Consider the following 25164-nt stretch of genomic DNA (forward strand, 5'->3'; position numbering starts at 1 on the left):
GACTTTCTAGCGGGGCGTTAGAAGGTGGTCAGCAGCAGCAGCAACCCAGAGGGGGGGGGTGTATTTTGTGTTTTCTACTGTGTTTATTATTGCTTAATAGGGGGTTTGTATATTGGGGGAATTTGTGATGTCGTTGTAAGATGTTTATTTATGTGTTCTTTGTTTTTCTTTTTTCTGTAAGGGGGGGTTTGTTGAAAATATGTAAAAATTTGAATAAAAATATTTCTAAAAAAATAAAGGGTGTTAATTACTGTGTGCGGTAGAGGGTGTTAATTGATGTGTGAGGGTAGATGGGGTTATTTACGGTGTGTGGGAGAGAGGGGGTTAATTACTGTGTGAGGGTTAGATGGGGGACTATTAATTGTGCTTTCCCCTTTATATTATTTTTCCATGTTGAGCAGGCACGCTGGGCCCCGCCTCCTGGCCATAAGGAGACGTGTAACCACAGGCAACAGCGGAGTGGCACTGTTAGAATCATCTGCTTTTTTCTCATCTCACCGGTCAAGGCATAATCCTCATTGGACTGCTCGCTTTTCCTGGGCAACAGCACAGGCTGGACGCTGGGCAGGATCCTGCCCTGGGCTAAATGGTGTACATGCAAATTCTTTCTCCCAGTGAGGTGGGATCCCTACCCCCACCCACTCTAAACCCCTGCTCCCATTCTGAAACACCCTCCCCACTCTCAGTTCTCACATCTCTCGCCCCATGCCCAACCCTTCCCACTCTCAACACCTCCTCCCCCCCGGCTCTCTCCATTCTCTGCATCCCACAGTGTCTCTTATTTCATAAGAGTGGGATACCCCATGTTCCTGAGTGGTGAGATTGGTCACCCTAAGGTGGTTATAGATGCAAATCTTTCCTGCATATAATTGCAGTTGCGCTTCTAGGCGGATGCAAAGAGATCCATGTCAGGGAGCACAAAGATAAATACATAAGTGGATTTTCAAAGGGTTGTGTGCTCAAAGGGTTAACATGGCCAATGTCTGACTATCGAAGCCGCAATGAGAGAGGAAATAAGACCGTTTGTAAATAATCTCTCTCACATCCTGATGGAATCCTTGGATGAATTTAACATGAAATAAGCGAACAGGATGTTTAGTTTCTGCTGTTATTTTAAACTCCAGTCAAACGTGCAGCAACTTACAGACATGCTTAGAATTATTTATTTAATTGTTCGCCCAATCAGCGTCTTGACAATACGGAAGCTCTGATTGGCTGCACGTCCTACATCAAGGTCGATTGAGGACAGGGTTGAGGACGCCCTCATGAGACTCTCTCATGTGACAACCAGTCACTTCCTTCAGAGGCTCTGCTGCAAGCAATCAGGCATTCCTGCTTTACGGGCTGAGACAATGGCGTGATAAGATTACTATAAACCCGGTGGCAACAGGGATAAAAAGCTAACCTGAAAAAGCAAGAATTGGCCTGGACTCTGGTGTAAGATTGAATTTGGGATAGAAGGCTGTTTTAAACACATTCCGTGTGTTCACTGATCTTAATTATCCTCACTTCCCTTGGTTTAGAGCAGGCAATCAGTTGCAGGGAATTATTTCTTAAAGGAAAAGTCCAGGGAATCAATCATTTAAAAACAATAAAAGTCTACTAAATGTTGCCCGTCCTGTCCTCTGTCTTACCCCGGGATTATTGTAAAGGTATAATTGATGATCTTCTAACTGCACAAATAAACTCTTGCCCCATGCTACTAAAGGATTTATTATATTCTATGGAGGTATAGGGAACAAAGTTCATTCAGATACACACATTTCTAGTGTTGCTACAAAGGGATGATTTGATAGTTGAAGAGACATTGCTGGCCGATTGCTGCACTGCCTGCCTGTGCTGTAGTGGAAGATGAGGCAGTGGCCAATTGACATAGAGTGGGTGGAATTCTCCCAAGCCCTCCGCCGACATGTTCAGTGGCGGGCACAGTGGGAAATATGGTTGGAGGCCCGGAAATTGGTTTCACGCCGGTGTGAATTTCCAGAGGGATCTTGCGCTGGTGCACGATATGGCGGGTCTGTAAACCTTCCAGAGGCCAGCGTGAATCTCATTTGCATCCCATTAATGGGATTCAGATGAAGGTCTGCCCCCCATTCCGGATTCTCTGTGGTGCTGGCGAAAACACACCGGCGTGAAACATGTTCGGAACAACGTGGCATGCAGATGTCAGGACTCGCCTGGGCCTGCCTCCGGAGTTCGGGATGGAAGCTGCCCGCAATCCTAGACCCTGGAACACCACAGCAGTGGATGGGGGAGCACCTGCAGGTGGGCCTTCCAGATTCTATGCCATTGAGAAAGGTCCATTTTCCAACCTCCGAATGCTCCTGGAGATCCATCTTCATTTTCATGACGTCCACCTTCTTTCTTCAATAGTGGGTCAGTTTGTTGGATACCTTTTCATTTTGGTGCCTGGACACGATAGCCGACTGGGCGCCATCCAGACCTGCCCCACCACGGAAACACCAGGGTGCGTAATTAATGAGATCGGGGCCAGACGATTTGGTGTGTTCTCCCACCAGTCTTCACAGTGGAAAACACTCCAGATTCCCGCCTCGCCCCGCCACACAATGGGGGAATTCCATCCATCGTCTTCATCCAATGTCTGCACACAGTTTTCTCAACAGTATTTTGTGATGAGAAATGGAAAGGCTGATCATAGAATCCCTGCAGTGCAGAAGGAGGCCATTCAGCCCATTGACTCTGCACCAACCCTTCAACAGACCACCCTACCTAGGCCCAATTCCCCACCCTATGCCTGCAACTCCACCTAAGGGGCAATTTTGCATGGCCAGTCTACTTAACCTGCACATCTTTGGATTGTGGGAGGAAACCCACGCAGACACGGGGAGAACGTGCAAATTCCATACAGACTAGTCACCCAAGGTCAGAATCGAACCCTGGTCCCTGGCGCAGTGAGACAGCAGTGCTTGCCACCATGCCGCCCGTAATCCTGATTGAGGTCAGTTGGAATGCTCCATTGCTTCCCCAGTTTAGGTCGGTTAACTCAGCACTGAACCTGAGGCTCTCTGATTTAGTGGGGGGGATGGGGGGGGGGGGGGAGAGACCCTTGTTCTCACTTCAGTTTTTGCTAAATTGCTGCAATGACTGCATACATTCCAGCACTTCTGGCTGGACCTTTGTATTTTGGTCTGGGCTCTTGGGCCTTGAGCTCTGTCGACCCGTGAGTCGATGTGTCCATGTCCAGACATGAGCAAAAGAAAAGGCAAGTTCGAACCCAGGTCATGTCTGAAGTGTTAACCTTTTGCTCCCTCTCCCCACAGGCCTTGCCTAACCTGCCGGGATTCTCAAGCATTTTCTGTCCCGGTTCAACAAATAATTCAGCGTTTCAAATCCCGAGAAGAAGAAAGGTGTCCATTGTGCTCAAGCATGTGTTTTCATGTGGTTAACAATTTATGAGTAACATCACAAAGACACGACAGCTCATGTGCCCAGAGGACGTCAGTAAACCTATTTAACATGCAGTGGTCACAAGTGGGGTTCACAGTTAGAATTCTTAGCGAGACCAGAAAGAAAACCTGAGATTACAGCCCAGTCATTCATTTTGTTGTTAAAAAGCAGAACTTGCACGGCATATTGGGTCTGATTTAATGTTTCCCTTCAGGCTGATATACTGTATGTGTTCTTTGACATTAGTGAAAGAGCTTGGAACCATGGTGCTGTACTCCAGACATGTCATAAGCTAATTGCATGGCGATATGGCTTTCAGTATAAATAGTACTCAAAGCCGTCATTCTTAGCACTCTGCTTAGAACCAAATGACATGGTCAGAATTGATCATGTGTTATGTGAGGGGGACAATTGAACTATTTTAACTCGTGCACAACAATCCGACAAACCTTCAGCCCCCACCCACACCCCACCTCCTTCCATCCCCCAAGAGCACCCAAGTACTGCTGAAATAATCTTAGATTGTTTTTAAGTGAAGTCTAGGGCCAGGCAAACCAACCCTCATCGAGGCACACTGATGTCTCTCCCCTTGGTGAAACTATTACATGTTGTCTGGAGGCTTGTCCAGCCCAATGCGACTTCAAACCAAAATTAACTAAAACAAGAATTCACAAATTAAAAATGGGGTTTTCACCTCCTCGGACCTCCGCAGGCTTCCAATCCACATGCTGGCCTCCTAGGGGGTGACTGTGAGCCTGCCCCTCGCCAGTGTTATCACGAGATACCCACCCACCCCATTTCAATCCATTTTAATACATTATCATATAATTAAAGGCATTCCCTGTTCCCCCATGTGAAGAATTGCCCCTTGCTGACGTGATGTCACGTCGGCGAGGGTTACAACAGCTTTTTCGAAGCGGTTGAAGGGAACCCACCAGGGGTGCAAAGGTAAGTATAGCCCTCCAGGGCAGAGGGACATGCTGGGGTGGCTGGTAGAGGTGCGGCCTCCGCATCTGTAAAGGGAGGAAGAGTATTCTTTTCAGCGTAGATCAGTAAGTCTAGTCTCGGGGTGGGGTGGGGCGGGGGAGGAGAAGGAGGAGGAACAAGCCCAGGCACTGCCTTGGCACTGGCCCCTGGCACTGCCACGACACTCTGGAAGTGCCAATTTGGCAGTGTCACGCCAACAGAACCAAACATGACCTCAGCTTTCACTCTTTGCAAAGCTATCAAAACCTCGTACACGAATTACTACCTTCAGTTCACTATGCCATTTTAGCTCCGGAAGGATCATTTGGCTAATTTCATTCACTTTGTTTCTCTTTTGATACTCAACCTACGCAACCCCCCCCCCCCCCCCCGCCCCCCCCACTTTATCTTCTCTATTCTCGCCCTCTGGAGGCAGGGTTGCTTCACACAATGGCCAAGTCATTTCTTTTTAATGACACATCTTTCTAATAGGATGTGGCAATGTACACTTCCTTACTGTAATGTTAATGCGTGATACGGTGGCACAGTGGTTAGCACTGCTGCCTCACGGCACTGAGGGCCCAGGTCCGTTTGCACATTCTCCCCGTGTCTACGTGGGTCTCATTCCCATAACCCAAAGATGTGCAGGGTAGGTGGTTTGGCCACGCTAAATTGCCCCTTAATTGGGATTTTCTTTTTTAATTACTGTAATATTCAAATGTGTGATGACCTTGCCAGCATTCATCCTTCAACCAACATCAGAAGAACAAATCAATTAATCGGCCATCTCAGTAATGTTTGTGTGACTTTTGAACTTGCAAATTGGTTGCTGCTTTTGCTTGCATCACAATTGTGACATCATTGGATGTTATACCCTTTGGGACGTGAAAGATGCTATATAAATGCAAGTTTTCTTTTTTATTGGATTACCTTGTGTTCTGAACTATTTTGATAAAGTCAGATGGATCAACATGCAAGTTGCCCGTCTAACTGGATGTCTGGCATTCTGGCCATAATCACCAGAGTCACAATCCTGGTCATAAATAAAATAAACGCATTTGATTACCAACTTCATGGCGCATTAATGAACTGTAATGCAATCCTTCCTCCTTTATTTGCCCTGTGAAGATTACAGTATCATTTTTTTCTAATTTTTTTAGAAGGATGGAGAAGATTCATTTTGAGAACTTGTTTCAATGCCATCTTTTAAACTTAGATGATCTTAACTCTAGACATTTCTAATATTCTATTTACTCTACCTTCCAGTTATGCATCTTTTTTACACTCATTTCCTTCTTTTTTTAGATAATTTAAAGTGCCCAATTCTTTTTTTCTAATTAATTAAGGGGCAACCTACCCTGCACACCTTTGGGCTGTGGAGGTGAGACCCACGCAGACACGGGGAGAATGTGCAAACTCCACACAGTGATCTGGGGCCGGGATCGAACCCGGGTCCTCAGCACCGTGAGGCACCACCCTGCACTGGATTCCTTCTATCCTAACCTGAAGGTGGTGGCTCTTGCTGAGTAGTCATTTTAAGTGTGAGCATTGTCATTGAATCATTGAGCTACTGGGAGTATGGGTCCTGCTTCACCTGCTGGCCACACACACATGTCCTTTCTGGCATGGTCACAGCATAATGATGCTGTCCGGGAGTCCTGGTTATTCATGATTCCCCTAATTTGAGGCCAGTTGTAACTCCTTTGTGGCTGCCTTGGGTAACGCAGCTTGTTTGTCTGTTTGGTAAATGAGCCAAAGCTTTCCCCTCTCCACCATGCACCATTATCTGACCCCTTTCCACCATGCACCATTATCTGACCAGGATAGGTTCACCACTAAGCCTCTGTTGCTCTGAACTGGCAGTTAGGGATAAATTCTGAACTTCATTACTCTTTGAAATAAAAAGATTATGACAAAATAATTTGTTTAGGATCTCCTATTCAAGGATATATTGACCCCTGTGAGATGAGCATATTTTAAATGTGTGTAATTATTGTTCTTATGTTAGCGGTAAGCATTGGCGGGCGGTTGATTTTCCACTCCCGTCTTCATCGAGCGGGTTCGACAGCAGCGTAAAGTCCTGCAAGAGGCCAAAATCGCATCTCACGCCAACATAAAGGCGTGGTGTGATTGTTCCTGCCCCCCCTCTGTGCCAGTGACACAATGGGAATTGCAACGTTCAACATCAGGATCCCCATTAGAATAAATTAGCATCTGATTATCAGTCCCCTGCACCTGAAAGTCCTCCCCCCCCACCCCCCCATCCCCGTTACAGTATCCATTCACATCAGGGTGAGAGCACGCCGACGTGAATTCCAACAAGCCCCCCACCGTGATCACCTGACGAGCAAAGGGCTTAGGTGGGTGCATCATTCGGAAGGAGAGCCTGGGTACTAGCCCCTGACACTGCCCTCCCCTCCACCCCCAGGGGACTGCGGAAGCAAGTCACTCTATATTGGGATCTATACTTACGTATGCGTCCTGGGCAGGTACACCTCTGACTGATCCCCATTTTTAAATACCTATTGTAAACCTCGCAGATGTGGCGTCACGTCAGCAAGGGGGGAGGTAATTATAAATCTGGGGGAAACATTGGCAGGGAAGCCCGATAATTATATTAAAATGTATTATAATATATTTAAATGAGGTTCCGGCCTATTACATCACCGGCGAGGGGTGGGGAAAAAGAGAGCTCGCTGGCGAGAATCTTGTTTTCCGAGTCTCACGAGATTTTACGTCGTTGTTTGCGCTCATGGCTAGCGCAGGTGCAAAATCGCGCCCCATGTAAATGTTAACATGATCCCGTTTTTCTACTAAATAATTTAATTGGGCTCACAAGATTGGACAATCCTTTTGATTCTTCAAAGGCACAACAGTGACAAAAATGAAGCAAAGCAGTGTATCCTTGTACAGTCATCAAACTCAGGCTGCATACCTAAAAGTGAAGGATATTTGTGCATGATCTGTCATCTCTTTTTTTTTGTCATGGTTACGTGTAGAATTAAAGAAACACTTTTATTCACAGAAAATGGCAAGCCTACCTGGCATACAGCAATACAGAATACAGATTGGTTGTTTGGTGCATTTATAAGGAAGCATACATGATACCTCAGTTGGAAACTCTTTTCACCTCTTGTACTTTGCTTTTAAATGATAATCATCAGAAAAAGCTTCCCTTTGCTGAGAAAACCTGTCCAGGCCACATTAGTTTGTATTAGATTAGTTTGACAGGCAGCACGGTGGCGCAGTGGTTAGCACTGCTGTCTCAAGGCGTCGAGGTCCCAGGTTCGATCCCGGCTCTGGGTCACTGTCCGTGTGGAGTTTGCACATTCTCCCCGTGTTTGCGTGGGCTTCATCCCCACAACCCAAAGATGTGCAGGGTAGGTGGATTGGCCACGCTAAATTGCCCCTTAATTGGAAAAACAAATGAATTACGTGCTCTAAATTTATTTTTTTTAGAACAAGAAAAAATATTAGTTTGTTTGCAAAAATGTGTTAAGCCATTCAATTCAAATACTATCGTCTTTTGTGTGTGTGTGACAGTTCAGTTAGTTCGCCCCCCCCCCCCCCCCCCCCGCCCCACTATCAAAATCCACGGAAAACTATTGGACAACATTGATAAATTTCTCATACCTTGGGAGCCTTCCCTCAACGAGGGTAGATACCAATGATGAAACTCAACATCATCCCAATGTGCCAGTGCAGCCTTCGTTCATCTGAGGAAAAGAGCGTTTGATGACAAAAATCCCCAAATCCGGCACCAAGTTCATGACTGCAGTGCTACCTGGTCTCCTGGATGCTTCGGAGACGTGGATACCATACAGCAGATATCTTAAATTCCTGGGGAAATATTACCAGCGATGCCTCTGCTAAACCCCGCAAATTCAATGGTGGGATGGGGCCTCCAATATCAGTGTCCTCTCTCAGGCCAGCATTCCCAGTATTGAGGCACTGGTTAATGATAATCAGCTACATTGGGTAGGCCACTTTGTTCACATATGTGGCACAAGACACACGCTCTATTCCAAGCTTCAGCACAGCAAACGGTTACCAGGAGAGCAGAGGCACCATTTTAGCGATGTCCTCAAAACCTTCCTGAAAAAAATGGCTTTGTGAGAATCTCTTGCTGGAGACCACCTAAATTGGAGAAGAAGTATCTGCAAAGGTGGCAACCATTTTGAACATCTCCGACAGGCCCAGGTGCAAGCAGTGAAAGGAGAAAAAGTTGCAGCGTCTATAATCACTATCCATCGCTCCAGAGTACAATGTTCATGTAAACGTACATGTTGAAAATTCTGAGCATCCCACCCACCTCATTAAACACTACCTGTTCACCTGTGGCAGAGTGCATGGATCCAGCAATGGACTGTTTAATCACCTCAGGAGCCACAACCCCGAGAGTTATCATCCTCATTCCCAAAGGACTGACTGAGAAGAAGAGAAGACTCAGGGACTCCCGGGGTGCTGTGGCAACACGTACGTTTACATGAACGTTGAACGTTGCACTCTGGAGCTATGGATAGTGATTGTGGATTCTGCAACTTTTTCTCCATCACATGGCTGACCAGGAATCTCTCCCACTCTTACTGCCTGCCATTGACACGTGTTGGAAGGATTTGCAGGTCGATACTCAACCTGTTTGGCTACATCATGAACGCACTTTCCTTGGCCATCACATCCTGAGGTGGGCCTCAAACCCAGAGCTTCTGGAATTTACGATACCCACCACATCACAAGAACTCCTCTATCATCTTCTGCACCTTTTAAAGTCGATGTTTGGTTGACATCTCTATTTAAGCTTGAGAGATACATCAAATCTACTTTGATCTCAGCTATCTTCAAAGAATTTTGAAAATTTATTCTGGATTGGTTTTACAGTCATTCTGAAATCAACTGTAATGGATGTAGGTCAAAGACTCTGTGTTAGGCCCGAAGTTAAACATTTTGTGAGGTCACAAGGGGCATTGTTTCGGCTCCAGGTTTACAGTAACTTTGCTACAACTGGAGGAGCAATAGTTAAGGCTGTGATTATTGCAGGAGTTCCTCTTGTCCTTGCTACAGTTCATTTCGCTGTTTACTGTTCAATAAATCTTCCGAAGCTACGGTTCATAGCATGTTTATTTGACCGCTTTCTAAAGTCAAAGAAGCCATGTTAGAGCACATCAACTGTTGTTTGCTTGTCTCTTGAAAGTTACAACATTAATGTAGATATTGGGTAAGTAATGGCCCATTCGGGTTTCGAATCAAAAATGCTTGTGTATTAGTGAGGGGTAGATCTGTGATGTTTGAACATTAGAGAAAATATCTGGTGCAAAAGCCTAAGAAATAACAGTTTTTTAAAATGTACAAATCCAATATGCAGCTACCATTGATGTTTTGCACCTATTGGAATTTTTGGTCTCGCTATGTCCCGTGATCGGAATTTAATTTCAATCCTCCTCTATTGACAACACAGGTACCTGTAAAAAGCTCCGCTTTTAATTTTCTGCCAAACACATTGGGTGGGATTCTCCATTTGAGAGTCTAAATGCTGATGCCGGGACTGAATCACTGGTGCTCTATGCCCCCGATAGCGCCGCCGGTCACAGAGCAATTCAGGATATGCTAATAGAACCAGCACCACTGCCATGTGGAAATTGTGCGATTCCAACTGACACCAGCATCGGATTGGCTGGGGTAAGGATTGGCGCTGGAGAGCCTGACAAGTTGGAGCTGCATATAAGCACTCCCCTCCCCCCACACTCATTCCAGCCACGAATATGCCACCTCAGAATATGGCCCCGAGATTTGCCGATGCAGAGCTGAAGCCATTGCTGGATGCCGTGGAGGAGAGGTGGGGCACCCTGTTCCCCGGGGTGGCAAGGTGGCTGCCAGCTGCAGATATCAACTGGGCATGGGCACGGGTGGCAGAGGCTGTGAGTGCCCTGGGCCCCCCACTGTCAGGATTGAGCAGCAGTGCAGGAAGAAGCTGTACGACCTCCTCAGGGCAGCCAGGGTGAGTCACCTCCACTACCATGCCCCATGCCCCCACCCCCCAATGCGGCCCTCATCAGGAGGACGTGTAGGTAACGCTGGGTGAGGATGGGCAACCCCCAGGCCTGCCAAGTGAGTCACCACCACCGTGCCTCTGGCACCAACCCCCATTCCACGCACTCATTGCCCTTCCCCCGCCTAGAGGCCGATCGAAGCCCACCCATACTGTCTGCCATGGCTGGGTTCCCCCACACACACAGGCCACTGGCCACGGACCCCCTGTGCTGCTCGTGCCCAAGCATCTCACACTGTGCATTATCTGTCTCCCCAGGAGAAGGTGGCCCACAACCACATGAAGGGAGAAGTGGGCCTGCTGGACCTGCAGCCCCTCACCGTCGCAGAGCAGGGGGCATTGGACTTGGTCGGAGGGGTTGGAGAGCAGGCAGAGGCGAAGGTCAGCATCAGAGATACAAGTGAGCCCCCAACGACTTCATCACTTCTCGTCTCTCTCGTAAGTCATTGTGCGCTACACAGAGTCAAAGTTCAGGGTCGACACTGTCAGAGGTATTGAGAGAGCAGATCCAAGCTAATGGAAAAAGATACTCATATAGAAAGAAAAAGAAGTAACATGGGTTAATTAAAGGAATGTAGGAAGGAAGAAGAAAAAGTTATTCATAGAATCCCTACAGTACAGAAAGAGGCCATTTGGCCCATCGAGTCTGCACCGGTCCTTTGAAAGACCACCCTACCTGGGACCTGTAACCTCACCCGAAGGGGCAAGTTAACATGTCCAATCCACTTAACCTAAACATCCTACGGCATGTATGTCACCCCTCCCTCCCACGCCATGCCTCCCTGCGACCCGCGCCTTGTCCCCCCCCCCCCGCCGCGACTCACCTGGTGATGAGGCGGGACCTGCTGGAACCCCGTGACACCACCTTCTTGTCAGTGCTATCACCAGCAACTTCCATCATCCCCGAGTCACTCACCTCGGTTGGGCACTTGAATGAAGAGGCTCCTGGGGCACTACCTGGTACGCACACATACAGTGGTACATCGGATGAAGGTAGGAATCCCAAAGGAGTGGACAATCGGAGGGCGGCCCAACCCCAGGGACTAGCTGCCATCCAGATGGCTTTCGGGTTTTTGGAAAGGTTGACCCCATCAATGCTGGAGATGCAGACACAGAGCTGGGGACTACATTAGAAGGTGTCAGCAACCATTTGATGCCTGCAGGTCCAGTTGAAGGTGTGTAATCACCTGCAGGGCAATGGGCATTGCTGACCATGCGTGTCACACAGGCTCACACTGCACAGGTGGCGTCCGCGGTGAAGGCAGTGGCTGCGAAGGGTTTGGCTGTAGGTCGAGATGTCCAAGGCCTGGGAGACTCTGCGTGGCCGAGGCACAGGACAGGGCAGCCATGTCAAGAGCAGCCATGTAGAAGGGCCACCTGGACATTCCAGCGCTGCTCCAGAACTTGGCCCAGTCACATGGGCCATGTCTGTGGACATTGAGGGCACTGGCCTGGCGCTGGCTTAATGCCAAGTCCTCACCTATCCCCATAACACAGTAACCACCTAAGCGTTCAGGCATGAAGAGACAGTTTAGCATGGCCAATACACCTAACCTGCACATCTTTGGACTGTGGGAGGAAACTGGAGCACCCGGAAGAAACCCACCCACCAAACGGACATGACACAGTCCCAGAGGGAGGTGGCACAGTCCCTGTGCTCCATGGCTGCAAGCGTGGAGACCCTGGTCGAGATGAGAATGGGCCTTCAGGACTGGCAGCGCCAGGTGACAACGGAGCCCCCTGAGCTCACTCTGGCCTTACCCCCATCTCAGTGTGTAGCATAGGGGCCATCGGGCACCCCAAGTGAGGAGTAGATGATGGGGCCCAAGCCGGTGACTCTGACAGGGAGGTTCCGGAACATCGCAGTACCTCTGAATCCACCCCCCCCCCCCCATCTCTCCCTGGCACATCCGATGGGCAGCGGGTAGAACAGGGTGGCTCATGCCACCTGTGACACCTGGAAGACTGCCGGGCCCACCCGGGCCTGCTCACAACAGAGGACAGCTGCCAAAGAGGACTCGAGTCGCAGAGCAAGATATACAGCAGTCCGCTTCCACTTGCGAGTACGGCCTGGGAAACCCACCAGAAGGATTGTTAGGGCACGTAAGGTCAGAATGTTAGACACCAGTTACATTGACAAGGGTGAAATACATAGAGTTTGGGGCTAGGGCACAATTCTTGTATCTATCACAATAAACGCCTGTTGACTGACATTCCATACTGCCTCGGTCCTCTGTCTGAAGCGTGGCAGCCCACCGTTGCACCTTTGGTTACTTGGCTTACCTTCGCATTCACATTGCTGTCGAGGCACCGGCGCATGGCGTTCCATTGGGTACCCGGCACCGACCTACATTTTTGGCTGATGTGCGACTCTCCACCTGATCTCGATTCCGGCATCGCTGGATGAAGAATCCTGCCCATCTTTCCTCCTTGAGGTATTTTAAGTCTCTACAAAACCCAAGTGTAGCTAAGCCTCAAATAAAGCTCCTGAATCTCACAACACGTGAATTAATACCTGCCACATTTCTGGACAGAGTGAAAAAAATAGCTTATGAATTAATACATGATCCCTCTCCCATTTGGTTTCCAAACTTACCAAAACGTTTTAACCATTCTCAATATTATCCACACTGTTTTGGTCAGATCTCTAACCTCATTCCCTCCATTTTTTCTCAGCTCCAGATGTGCAAATCTATTCCATTCTTCCGTTTTCCTCCCTGTAGTGAAATAAAGAGTCCTGCTGTAAGTATTCTTTCTAATAACTTCGAAACTGTGAAAGTGCTCACAATCTTCAGTATTTCCTCCCTCTGAATGACTGGCAGATGATCAATACAAAACATTTCAATCATACTTTCAACATCGAAAAACATCTCAAGATATTCCACAGAAGTATGAGGAAAATGAGCACTGAGCCAAAGTAATGGGGACCAAAGCTTTGATCAAAGAGATAGGTTTCAAGAAGGGACTTAAAGGGAAAGGAGGAAGTGGAGAGGTTGAAGGACCTAGGTGACTATCGGTGTGGTAGCGATAGGTGGAGAAAATGCCTGATTTAAATTTTAGTTTCCGACTAAAGGTTAGAGTCCCACTATGGTTCTTGGCTCCTCTGAGAAGTCGTGAACCACATGCGCTGCAAAATTCGGCTTGACTCCATCAATTATGTGAGGGGTCTGAAATCCCCAACTATGTAATGGAACTGGCAGGGACGGGGGTCCTGCATTTGGGCTTAATGCCAGCAAATGTTGCCAGAAAAAGGAATGAGGGCAGGATCCAGGAATCAAGTCCTGCCCGCCATTTTTAAAGCCCTTCCACTTGCATTCTGACATGGATGGTGGTGTGGAAACCTGGATCCGGTGTCTGTGCACTAACAAAAAGAGGTTGAACATTCATTTTTATTTAATGCACCAAGCCACATTGTTAATTTACCCATTGTTTTGAGAATTTATTTTTCTGTAATTGGATGGATCTATCACCCTCTTTATTAGATGTTATATATTTTACCTTTGCTTTGTGGTTAATTGTATAGTGCTAGCAATCTCTCCTGATATTTCTCATGGGAAGTCTGAGATCGAAACACAGTTGTAAGTTGATAACTTCGGCAGTCCCTTAAGGCTATTGCTTTAAATGTGAGGTTCCAGCTTACGAGTTCAGAGGAAGAAACGCAGGTCTTTCTTTTTATTTTCATGATTGTTTTGTATCTGGAACAATCTGTGATGATCTGGGATGTGTCAGAAGTGTTAGATGCAAGCTTTTTACACACATCTTTGGGATTTACTTGCTTCCGAGCTTTCTGCCTCAAATGGGACCATATATTTTTTGTCTTCAGATATTGGGTACTCTGAATCCCAACAGGTAATTACTTGTTATATCCAATCATTCTGGGTTAGGCTGTAACTCACTTATGATTTCATAGCTTCTGAGTCAAGTAGTGAGTACCGTTTTGGGAAATAAAAATCATATTGCATAACGTCCTCCATGTACATGACCTGTACTAGAGGCCTAGGGTTCACCGATAATAATGTACAGTATACAAAGGGCTTTGAATTCTTTTAAGGGCATAGTTTTCCTGGAAAAATGTTTGGCTTTTGTGGTTTCAATTGTGGTAAAGAATAAAAAATGAAAGTAAAACTATACATTACCACAGGATCATGCATAATTGCACACTTCAATTTGGTTTAAGCTTTGGACTAGATTTAACTCCAACCCCCACCCCCAGTGAAAAGGTTGGGCTGAGCTGGAAGCATGTTAATTGGGTTAAGGTGGGTCTTCTGCCCCCATCTGGCAGGAAGTCTTACTTCAGCTGCCAACCGTGAAATGGCTGACAGCTCTCTGGTCTCAGCATTGCCACTGGGAATAGTGACCGCTGCTGGGTTGACACAGTTTCAGACATGGGTGGGAAGCTGGAATTGGCAAGCTGGGGGTTGGGGTGGAGGGGGCGATGGGATTGTGTGAGGGAAACCAGGTTGCAGAGGGTAATGACCTATGGGGGTAGGAGTCCCCTAAGGTGGTACCCCACCCCTTGCCCACCACCAGCCTGCACAGTCAAATGATATTTGGCCTGGTGCTGCTAGAATTTAATAATTAATTGGCCACTTAAGGGCCTCAATTGGCCGAGCAACGGGTGAGCCGCCCAAGGCCATCCACTGCCACTGGTAAAATTGCAATGGGCAGACAGGTAGACAGAGGACATGGCACCCATGGCGCTTTACAGGACTGCCACCTGCAAACTCATTGCTGGTATGTGTAAAATCCAGCCCCTTGTGCCTGTAAACAATAAAGAGGTTAAATATTCATTCTCTTGGACTATATTATGGGACATTATCAGTTCTAACATGGCACAATTTCTAGAAATCTTCTTCCACATTAATTAGGAAACATGCCACTCAAGAAGCATGTGCACAATTTGAATCACTGGACAGCAATCAGGAATTAAAGTTTTGGGTGGGTTTTCTCCTCTTCCGTCCAAGGGTAGGCAGGTCAGTTGTTGCACTTTGGCCGAGGTATCTAACTCAACACGGAACGAGGATTAAACCTAGGACCTCAGAAATATAAACAGAAAAAAACTGAATATATGTGGGTTGGCTGGGGGATGTATATGGGTGGCTGGGGGAGCAAGGGGGAGCGCAGGTGGTGAGGGTCAAGGATAAATGGGAGGGGGAGTTGGGGGAGGGGGAGGATAGGGTGGGGAGTGTGGAATGAGGCGATGTGTAGGGTAAATTTGACCTCCTCCTGTGCGAGGATCAGCTTGATTCAGTTCAAGGTGGTGCACAGGGTGCATATGACTCGGGCAGGGATATGGATTCTTCTAAGGGATGGCCAACAAATGCGAGAAGTGTGGGCGAGGGCCAGCGAATCATGCTCACATGTTCTGGGGCTGTGCGAAACTGGATAAATACTGGGAAGCAGTGTTTGGGATACTACCTAAGATTGTGGGGATAGGGGTCAGGCCGGATCCAATGGTGGGGATCTTTGGAGTATCGGAAATGCTGGAGCTGATGGAAGGGAAGGGGGCTGATGTCGTGGCCGTCGCCTCTCTAATTGCTCGGCGAAGGATCTTGCTGGATTGGCGGTTGGAAGCGTCACTCAGGGTGGCGGCCTGGCTGGGGGACCTGCATGATTTCCTTCGGCTGGAAAAGATCAAGTTTGAGTTGAGGGGATCAGCGTAGGGTTCGAGACACAGTGGGGGCTGTTCATGACAATGTTTGAGGAATTGTTCGTCATGGGGGGGGGGGGGGGGGGGGAGCGGGTGAAAAGGGGGGAAATTGTACAAACTGTGGACTGTGGGGGTGTTGAGAATGTTATTGATTTGTGTTGCTGTATTTTTGCGCATGTTTGGAATAAAATACATTTTTAAAAAACAGAAAATGACCGAGGCACTTCACGGTTCAAGCAGCTTCTGGAAGAGAAATAGAGTTAATGTTTCGGGTTGATGAACAGCAAAGTGGTGCAGTGGTTAGCACTGGTGCCTTACAGCGCCAAGGTCCCAGGTTCGATCCCAGCCCTGGGTCACTGTCCATGTGGAGTTTGCACATTCTGCTGCGTGGCTCTCACCCCCACAATCCAAAGATATACACAGTAGGTGGATTGGCCACGCTAAATTTCCCCTTAATTGCAAAAAATGAATTGGCTACTCTAAATCAGAACTCCTCCTTCCTTCTTAGGAAGTCCCTTGGAGGCGAGGATGCCAACGAGAAAAGGAGCCATTTCTGTCTACTCGCTGTACGCTTCCGCACGAAAAACAAGTTATCAGGTGACTAAGGAGCCAATTTGCATCCGACAGTCTCTGACACAGGCGGGGAAGATGGTGGTTGAAGAAATGGGTGGGTGGGGTACCCAGGTTGGCATGGCCTCCTTTTGCCTTCGATGCTGTACTTCAGCTTGCTCTCGGCGATGAGACTGTGAGTGTCCAGCTCTCTACCGGGGTGCTTTTCCTCCACTTCGAGCGGTCTTGGGGCCAGGGATTCCCAGGGGTTAGTGGGGATGTTGCACTTTTTCAAGGAGGCTTTTTTTAAAAATTAAAAATAAATTTAGAATACCCAATTCATTTTTTCCAATGAAGGGGAAATTTAGTGTGGCCAATCCACCTACCCTGCACATCATGGGGTTGTGGGGGCGAAACCCACGTAAACATGGGGAGAATGTGCAAATCTACACGGACAGTGACCCAGGGCCGGGATCGAACCTGGGACCTCGGTGCCGCGAGGCAGTAGTGCTAACCACTGTGTCACCGTGCTGCCTGTTTTTCAAGGAGGCTTTGAGGGTGTCCTTGAACCGTTTCCCCTGCCCTCCTGGGGCTCGCTTGGCGAAGCTCCGTGTAGAGCATTTGCTTCGGGAGCATTGTGTCAGACATGCGAACGATGTTGTCCGCCCAGCGGAGCTGACCAGGCTGTGGTCAATGCTTTGATGCTGGGGGTGGTGCCCTGAGCGAGAACACTGACTTTGGTCTGCCTATCCTGCCAATAGATTTACAGGACCTTGCAGAGGCAACGAGGGTGATACTTCTCCAAGGCTTTGAGGTGTCTGCAACCAAAGAGAAAATGCTGGAAAATCTCAGCAGGTCTGGCAGCATCTGGACAAAGCTTTGACGAAAGGCCATCTGGATTCAACAAAGAACAAAGAAAAGTACAGCGCAGGAACAGGCCCTTCGGCCCTCCAAGCCCGTGCCGACCATGCTGCCCGACTAAACTACAATCGTCTCACACTTCCTGGATCCATATCCCTCTATTCCCATCCTATTCATGTATTTGTCAAGATGCCCCTTAAATGTCCCTATTGTCCCTGCTTCCACCACCTCCTCCGGTAGCGAGTTCCAGGCACCCACTACCCTCTGTGTAAAAAACTTGCCTCGTACATCTACTCTAAACCTTGCCCCTCGCACCTTAAACCTATGCCCCCTAGTAATTGACCCCTCTATCCTGGGGAAAAGCCTCCGACTATCCACTCTGTCTATGCCCCTCATAATTTTATAGACCTCTATCAGGTTGCCCCTCAACCTCCGTCGCTCCAGTGAGAACAAACCGAGTTTATTCAACCGCTCCTCATAGCTAATGCCATCATACCAGGCAACATTCTGGTAAATCTCTTCTGCACCCTCTCTAAAGCCTCCACATCCTTCTGGTAGTGTGGCGACCAGAATTGAACAATTGTGACCTAACTAAGGTTCTATACAGCTGCAACATGATTTGCCAATTGTTATACTCAATGCCCCGGTTAATGAAGGCAAGCATGCCGTATGCCTTCTTGACTACCTTCTCCACTTGTGTTGCCCCTTTCAGTGACCTGTGGACCTGTACACCTAGATCTCTCTGACTTTCAATACTCTTGAGGGTTCTACCATTCTGCATTAGACCTTCCAAAATGCATTACCTCACATTTGTCCGGATTAAACTCCATCTGCCATCTTTCCGCCCAAGTCTCCAAACAATCTAAATCCTGCTGTATCCTCTGACAGTCCTCATCGCTATCCGCAATTCCACCAACCTTTGTGTCGTCTGCAAACTTACTAATCAGACCAGTTACATTTTCCTCCAAATCATTTATATATACTACAAATAGCAAAGGTCCCAGCACTGATCCCTGCGGAACACCACTAGTCACAGCCCTCCAATTAGAAAAGCATCCTTCCATTGCTACTCTCTGCCTTCTATGACCTAGCCAGTTCTGTATCCACCTTGCCAGCTCACCCCTGATCCTGTGTGACTTCACCTTTTGTACTAGTCTACCATGAGGGACCTTGTCAAAGGCCTTACTGAAGTCCATATAGACAACATCCACTGCCCTACCTGCATCAATCATCTTTGTGACCTCCTCGAAAAACTCTATCAAGTTAGTGAGACACGACCTCCCCTTCACAAAACCATGCTGCCTCTCACTAATACGTCCATTTGCTTCCAAATGGGAGTACATCCTGTCTCGAAGAATTCTCTCCAGTAATTTCCCTACCACTGACGTAAGGCCTCCGACTATCCACTCTGTCTATGCCCCTCATAATTTTGTAGACCTCTATCAGGTCGCCCCTCAACCTCCATCGTTCCAGTGAGAACAAACCGAGTTTATTCAACCGCTCCTCATAGCTAATGCCCTCCATACCAGGCAACATTCTGGTAAATCTCTTCTGCACCCTCTCTATAGCCTCCACATTCTTCTGGTAGTGTGGCGACCAGAATTGAACACTATACTCCAAGTGTGGCCTAACTAAGGTTCTATACAGCTGCAACATGACTTGCCAATTCTTATACTCAATGCCCCGGTTAATGAAGGCAAGCATGCCGTATGCCTTCTTGACTAACTTCTCCACCTGTGTTGCCCCTTTCAGTGACCTGTGGACCTGTACACCTAGATCTCTCTGACTTTCAATACTCTTGAGGGTTCTACCATTCTGCATTAGACCTTCCAAAATGCATTACCTCACATTTGTCCGGATTAAACTCCATCTGCCATCTCTCCGCCCAAGTCTCCAAACAATCTAAATCCTGCTGTATCCTCTGACAGTCCTCATCGCTATCCGCAATTCCACCAACCTTTGTGTCGTCTGCAAACTTACTAATCAGACCAGTTACATTTTCCTCCAAATCATTTATATATACTACAAACAGCAAAGGTCACAGCACTGATCCCTGCAGAACACCACTAGTCACAGCCCTCCAATTAGAAAAGCATCCTTCCATTGCTACTCTCTGCCTTCTATGACCTAACCAGTTCTGTATCCACCTTGCCAGCTCACCCCTGATCTCGTGTGACTTCACCTTTTGTACTAGTCTACCATGAGGGACCTTGTCAAAGGCCTTACTGAAGTCCATATAGACAACATCCACTGCCCTACCTGCATCAATCATCTTTGTGACCTCCTCGAAAAACTCTATCAAGTTAGTGAGACACGACCTCCCCTTCACAAAACCATGCTGCCTCTCACTAATACGTCCATTTGCTTCCAAATGGGAGTAGATCCTGTCTCAAAGAATTCTCTCCAGTAATTTCCCTACCACTGACGTAAGACTCACCGGCCTGTAGTTCGCTGGATTATCCTTGCTACCCTTCTTAAACAGAGGAACAACATTGGCTATTCTCCAGTTTGCCGGGACATCACCTGAAGACAGTGAGGATCCAAAGATTTTTGTCAAGGCCTCAGCAATTTCCTCTCTAGCCTCCTTCAGTATTCTGGGGTAGATCCCATCAGGCCCTGGGGACTTATCTACCTTAATATTTTTCAAAACGCCCAACACCTCGTCTTTTTGGATCTCAATGTGATCCAGGCTATCTACACACCCTTCTCCAGACTCAACATCTACCAATTCCTTCTCTTTGGTGAATACTGATGCAAAGTATTCATTTAGTACCTCGCCCATTTCCTCTGGCTCCACACATAGATTCCCTTGCCTATCCTTCAGTGGGCCAACCCTTTCCCTGGCTACCCTCTTACTTTTTATGTACGTGTAAAAAGCCTTGGGATTTTCCTTAACCCTATTTGCCAATGATTTTTCGTGACCCCTTCTAGCCCTCCTGACTCCTTGCTTAATATCCTTCTTACTTTCCTTATATTCCACACAGGCTTCGTCTGTTCCCAGCCTTTTCGCCCTGACAAATGCCTCCTTTTTCTTTTTGACGAGGCCTACAATATCTCTTGTTATCCAAGGTTCCCGAAAATTGCCGTATTTATCCTTCTTCCTCACAGGAACATGCCAGTCCTGAATTCCTTTCAACTGACACTTGAAAGCTTCCCACATGTCAGATGTTGATTTACCCTCAAACATCCGCCCCCAATCTAGGTTCTTCAGTTCCCGCCTAATATTATTACAATTAGCCTTCCCCCAATTTAGCACATTCACCCGAGGACCACTCTTATCCTTGTCCACCAGCACTTTAAAACTTACTGAATTGTGGTCACTGTTCCCAAAATGCTCCCCTACTGAAACTTCTACCACCTGGCCGGGCTGATTCCCCAATACCAGGTCCAGTACAGCCTCTTCCCTAGTTGGACTGTCTACATATTGTTTTCAGAAGCCCTCCTGGATGCTCCTTACAAACTCTGCCCCGTCTAAGCCCCTGGCACTAAGTGAGTCCCAGTCAATATTGGGGAAGTTGAAGTCTCCCATCACCACAACCCTGTTGTTTTTACTCTTTTCCAAAATCTGTCTACCTATCTGCTCCTCTATCTCCCGCTGGCTGTTGGGAGGCCTGTAGTAAACCCCCAACATTGTGACTGCACCCTTCTTATTCCTGATCTCTACCCATATAGCCTCACTGCCCTCTGAGGTGTCCTCACGTAGTACAGCTGTGATATTCTCCCTAACCAGTAGCGCAACTCCGCCACCCCTTTTACATCCCCCTCTATCCTGCCTGAAACATCTAAATCCTGGAACATTTAGCTGCCAATCCTGCCCTTCCCTCAACTAGGTCTCTGTAATGGCAACAACATCATAGTTCCAAGTACTAATCCAAGCTCTAAGTTCATCTGCCTTACCCGTAATACTTCTTGCATGAAAACATATGCACTTCAGGCCACCAGACCCGCTGTGTTCAGAAACTTCACCCTGTCTGCTCTGCCTCAGAGCCATACTGTCCCTATTCCCTAGTTTTCCCTCAATACTCTCACCTTCTGACCTATTGCTCCCGTGCCCACCCCCCTGCCATACTAGTTTAAACCCTCCCGTGTGACACTAGCAAACCTCGCGGCCAGGATATTTATGCCTCTCCAGTTTAGATGCAACCCGTCCTTATATAGGTCACACCTGCCCCGGAAGAGCTCCCAGTGGTCCAGATAATGGAAACCCTCCCTCCTACACCAGCTGTTTAGCCACGTATTTAGCTGCTCTATCTTCCTATTTCTAGCCTCACTGGCACGTGGCACAGGGAGTAATCCCGAGATTACAACCCTCGAGGTCCTGTTTTTTAACTTTCTGCCTAGCTCCCTGAACTCCTGCTACAGGACCTCATGCCCCTTCCTGCCTATGTCGTTCGTACCAATATGTACAACGACCTCTGCCTGTTTGCCCTCCCCCTTCAGGATGCCTTCTACCCGTTCGGAGACATCCTGGACCCTGGCTAGAGGGAGGCAACATACCATCCTGGAGTCTCTTTCATGTCCACAGAAGCGCCTATCTGTGCCCCTGACTATAGAGTCCCCTATGACTATTGCTCTTCTGCACTTTGACCCTCCCTTTTGAACATCAGAGCCAGCCGTGGTGCCACTGCTCTGGCTGCTGCTGTTTTCCCCTGATAGGCTATCCCCCCCAACAGTATCCAAAGGGGTATACCTGTTTGAGAGGGGGACAACCACAGTGGATTCCTGCACTGACTGCCTGCCCTTTCTGGTGGTCACCCATTTCTCTGCCTGCACCTTGGGTGTGCCCACATTTATATAACTGCTATCTATGACCCTTTCCGCCACCTGCATGCTCCTGAGTGCATCCAACTGCTGCTCCAACCAAACCATGCGGTCTGTGAGGAGCTCCAGTTGGGTGCACTTTCTGCAGATGAAGCCACCTGGGACGCTGGAAGCCTCGCGGACCTGCCACATCTCACAGCCAGAGCACTGCACCCCTCTAATTGACATTGCGTCAATTAATTAGTAAATTAAAGTTAAAAGTTTTTTTTAAAAAGTTACTGTTAACTATATGTTTCCTAGCACTAGATTTCTACTATAAATGTGAAAGCTAAATACAGTACTCTCCGATCTCTGGTTTAGATACCCCTCTAAATTATAATTAAGTAATTATGTTTAATTAGTTTACCAATGCTTAATTTTTTTAATTTAGTGTAGATTCCCAACCAGCCAATCAGGTCACAGCTTTTCTGTGATGTCACTTCAGTCCCCCCCCCCCCCACCCCCACACACACACAATTTGAAAAGGTAATAAAAGTGAAAATGAGTACAAATCACTTACTTACCTTCTGAGGGTCTCAGATGCTCTCAGGTTCTCTCCCTGCTGATTAAAAGTTACAGGCCAGAAGAAAGAGAGAGAACAAAACAGTAGGGAAAAAGCACCTTCTCCCACTCTGCACCGAATTACCTCACTGCACCAAATTACCAAGTTTCAAATCCCCACTCTGGATGTGTCTCACTCACTCAGGCTGTGTCTCTTTGACCTGCGCAACGCTTACTGAGTGTGCTTGCTGTCTGTCTTTTATACAGACTTCAGGATGACTCACACTACTTAAACTACAAAGAGAAGAATCAATGTGTACCTTTGTGCCACTAAACAGGCCTCAGGAGACTGCCAGATACCTGCCTCTCAGCAATTAGGGTGGGGGCAGCTTCAGCCAATCAGACACTAATCTACGCTGCACTTTTAACTGAAAAACAGCACAATTAGATTTACCACTTACCTTTCCTGGTTACCTCACTGCACCAAATTACCAAGTTTCAAATTTCCACTCTGGATGTGTCTCACTCACTCAGGCTGTGTCTCTTTGACCTGCGCAACGCTTAATGTTAACGTTTCGAAACGTTAACTCTTTTCTCTCCCTGCAGATGCTGCCAGACCTGCTGAGATTTTCAGCATTTTCTCTTTGGTTTCAGATTCCAGCATCCGCAGTAATTTGCTTTTATCTTTGAGGTGCCTGCTGTGCAGGAGGGTGGGCATAACCATGTCTCTGCAGACCATGAGCTTGGTGCCTGGTCTGAGGTCCTGGTCTTCAACTATTCTCTTCCTCAGGGGACCTCGCTGGCACATTGAAGACGGTGTTGAACTTCAACGTTGATGTCTGCCTTTGTTAGCAGTGAGCTCCCAAGGTATGGAAAGTGGTCCACATTGTCCAAGGCCTCATTGTACATTTCGTTAACCAGGGGGCAGTGCTGTGTGGCTGGGCAGGTTGGCAGACGACATTTGTCTTAAGGATGTTTAGTGCTGTCATACACCTCAGCAAAGTTTTTGGCGATGGTTTGAATCATAGAATCATAGAATTTACAGTGCAGAAGGAGGCCACTCGGCCCATCGAGTCTGCACCGGCCGCCAGAAAGAGCCTAGCCTCCGAGTCTGCTCAGAAGCAAACATCATCTTTCTTTTTATTCTTTCGTGGGATGAGGCTGCATTTGTTGCAGATTCCTAATTGCCTTCGAACTGAGTAGCAGTTAAGAGTTAACCATATTGCTGTGGATCTGGAGTCACATGTAGGCCAGACCAGGCAAGGAAGGCAGATTCCCTTCCCTAAAGGACATTAGCGAGATAGGCACTTCATGAGAAAGGAATTGACCTCATTCCCGAAGCTGCCACCCCCGGCACCACAGAATACGATTCTGTCCAAGGCTTACAAGTCCTCTTTGGTTTGTATATATATGAAAATATTCCCATTCCTCTGCTGTCCTTGTCCTTTTGGGCATTGTATTGGAGTGTGCTGTCGAAGAATTTTGGGCAAGTGATTGCGATGCATTTTGTAAATGGTAGACACTGCTGCCACAATGTGTTAATGGTGGAGGAAATGAATGCTTAAGGTACTGGATGAGGTACTGATCAGTGGGCTGCTTTGTCCTGGATGTTGTTGGAGCTGCACATATTCAGGCAAGTGGGGAGTTCTATCACACTCCTAACTTGTGCCTTGTAGATGGTGGTTGGGCTTTGGGGAGTCAGGAGGTGAGTTACCAGAAAGTCCCCAGGATCTGATTGACTCTTGTAGCCAGAGTATTTATGTAGCTGGTCCAGTTAGGTTTCTGGCCACTGGTAACCCTGGAATATTGGTGGTGGGGATTCAGCGATGGTAATGCTGTTGAACAACAAGGGGCGATGGTTCGACTTTTGTCAGGGATTTACTGCCTGTCTGACTCATCATCCGTAACCCACAGCAGGACCAATATTGAAACAAGGCATTAGAGAGACTTCAGCAGCAAGATAAACAAAAATAAATTCAGAATCAGAGTGGAGAGAACCTTGATTTAACCACTTCTTCCTCTTCAATGTCCCCAACTGTAAGAAGGGCTCACTCAGATACATTTAAATATGCTCTTTTACACACCCTGAAGAGGCAGGCGCCTGCCCTCTTGTACAGTAACTGTGTCCTAGTGAGGTGCAGCACGACAGAACTTCCTCTCCAGCACTGGCAAACTCCCCCTGCAACGCCGATATAGTGATGGGAGACGATCATACGTCTCATTGAACCTGACCCAACAAAATGGGTTGGGGTCGCGACACAGTTGGAATGACCCACTTCAGGTCAGATGAGAAAAGCCCAGGTTTAATTTTTTTTAAAGTTGATAAAGTACCTCTGGAAACATGAGCAGTATTGTATTTGCATAGAACTATCTCTTGATGTCT

The sequence above is a fragment of the Scyliorhinus torazame genome, chromosome 6, assembly GCF_047496885.1.
Source record: "Scyliorhinus torazame isolate Kashiwa2021f chromosome 6, sScyTor2.1, whole genome shotgun sequence".
Classification (NCBI taxonomy): domain Eukaryota; kingdom Metazoa; phylum Chordata; class Chondrichthyes; order Carcharhiniformes; family Scyliorhinidae; genus Scyliorhinus; species Scyliorhinus torazame.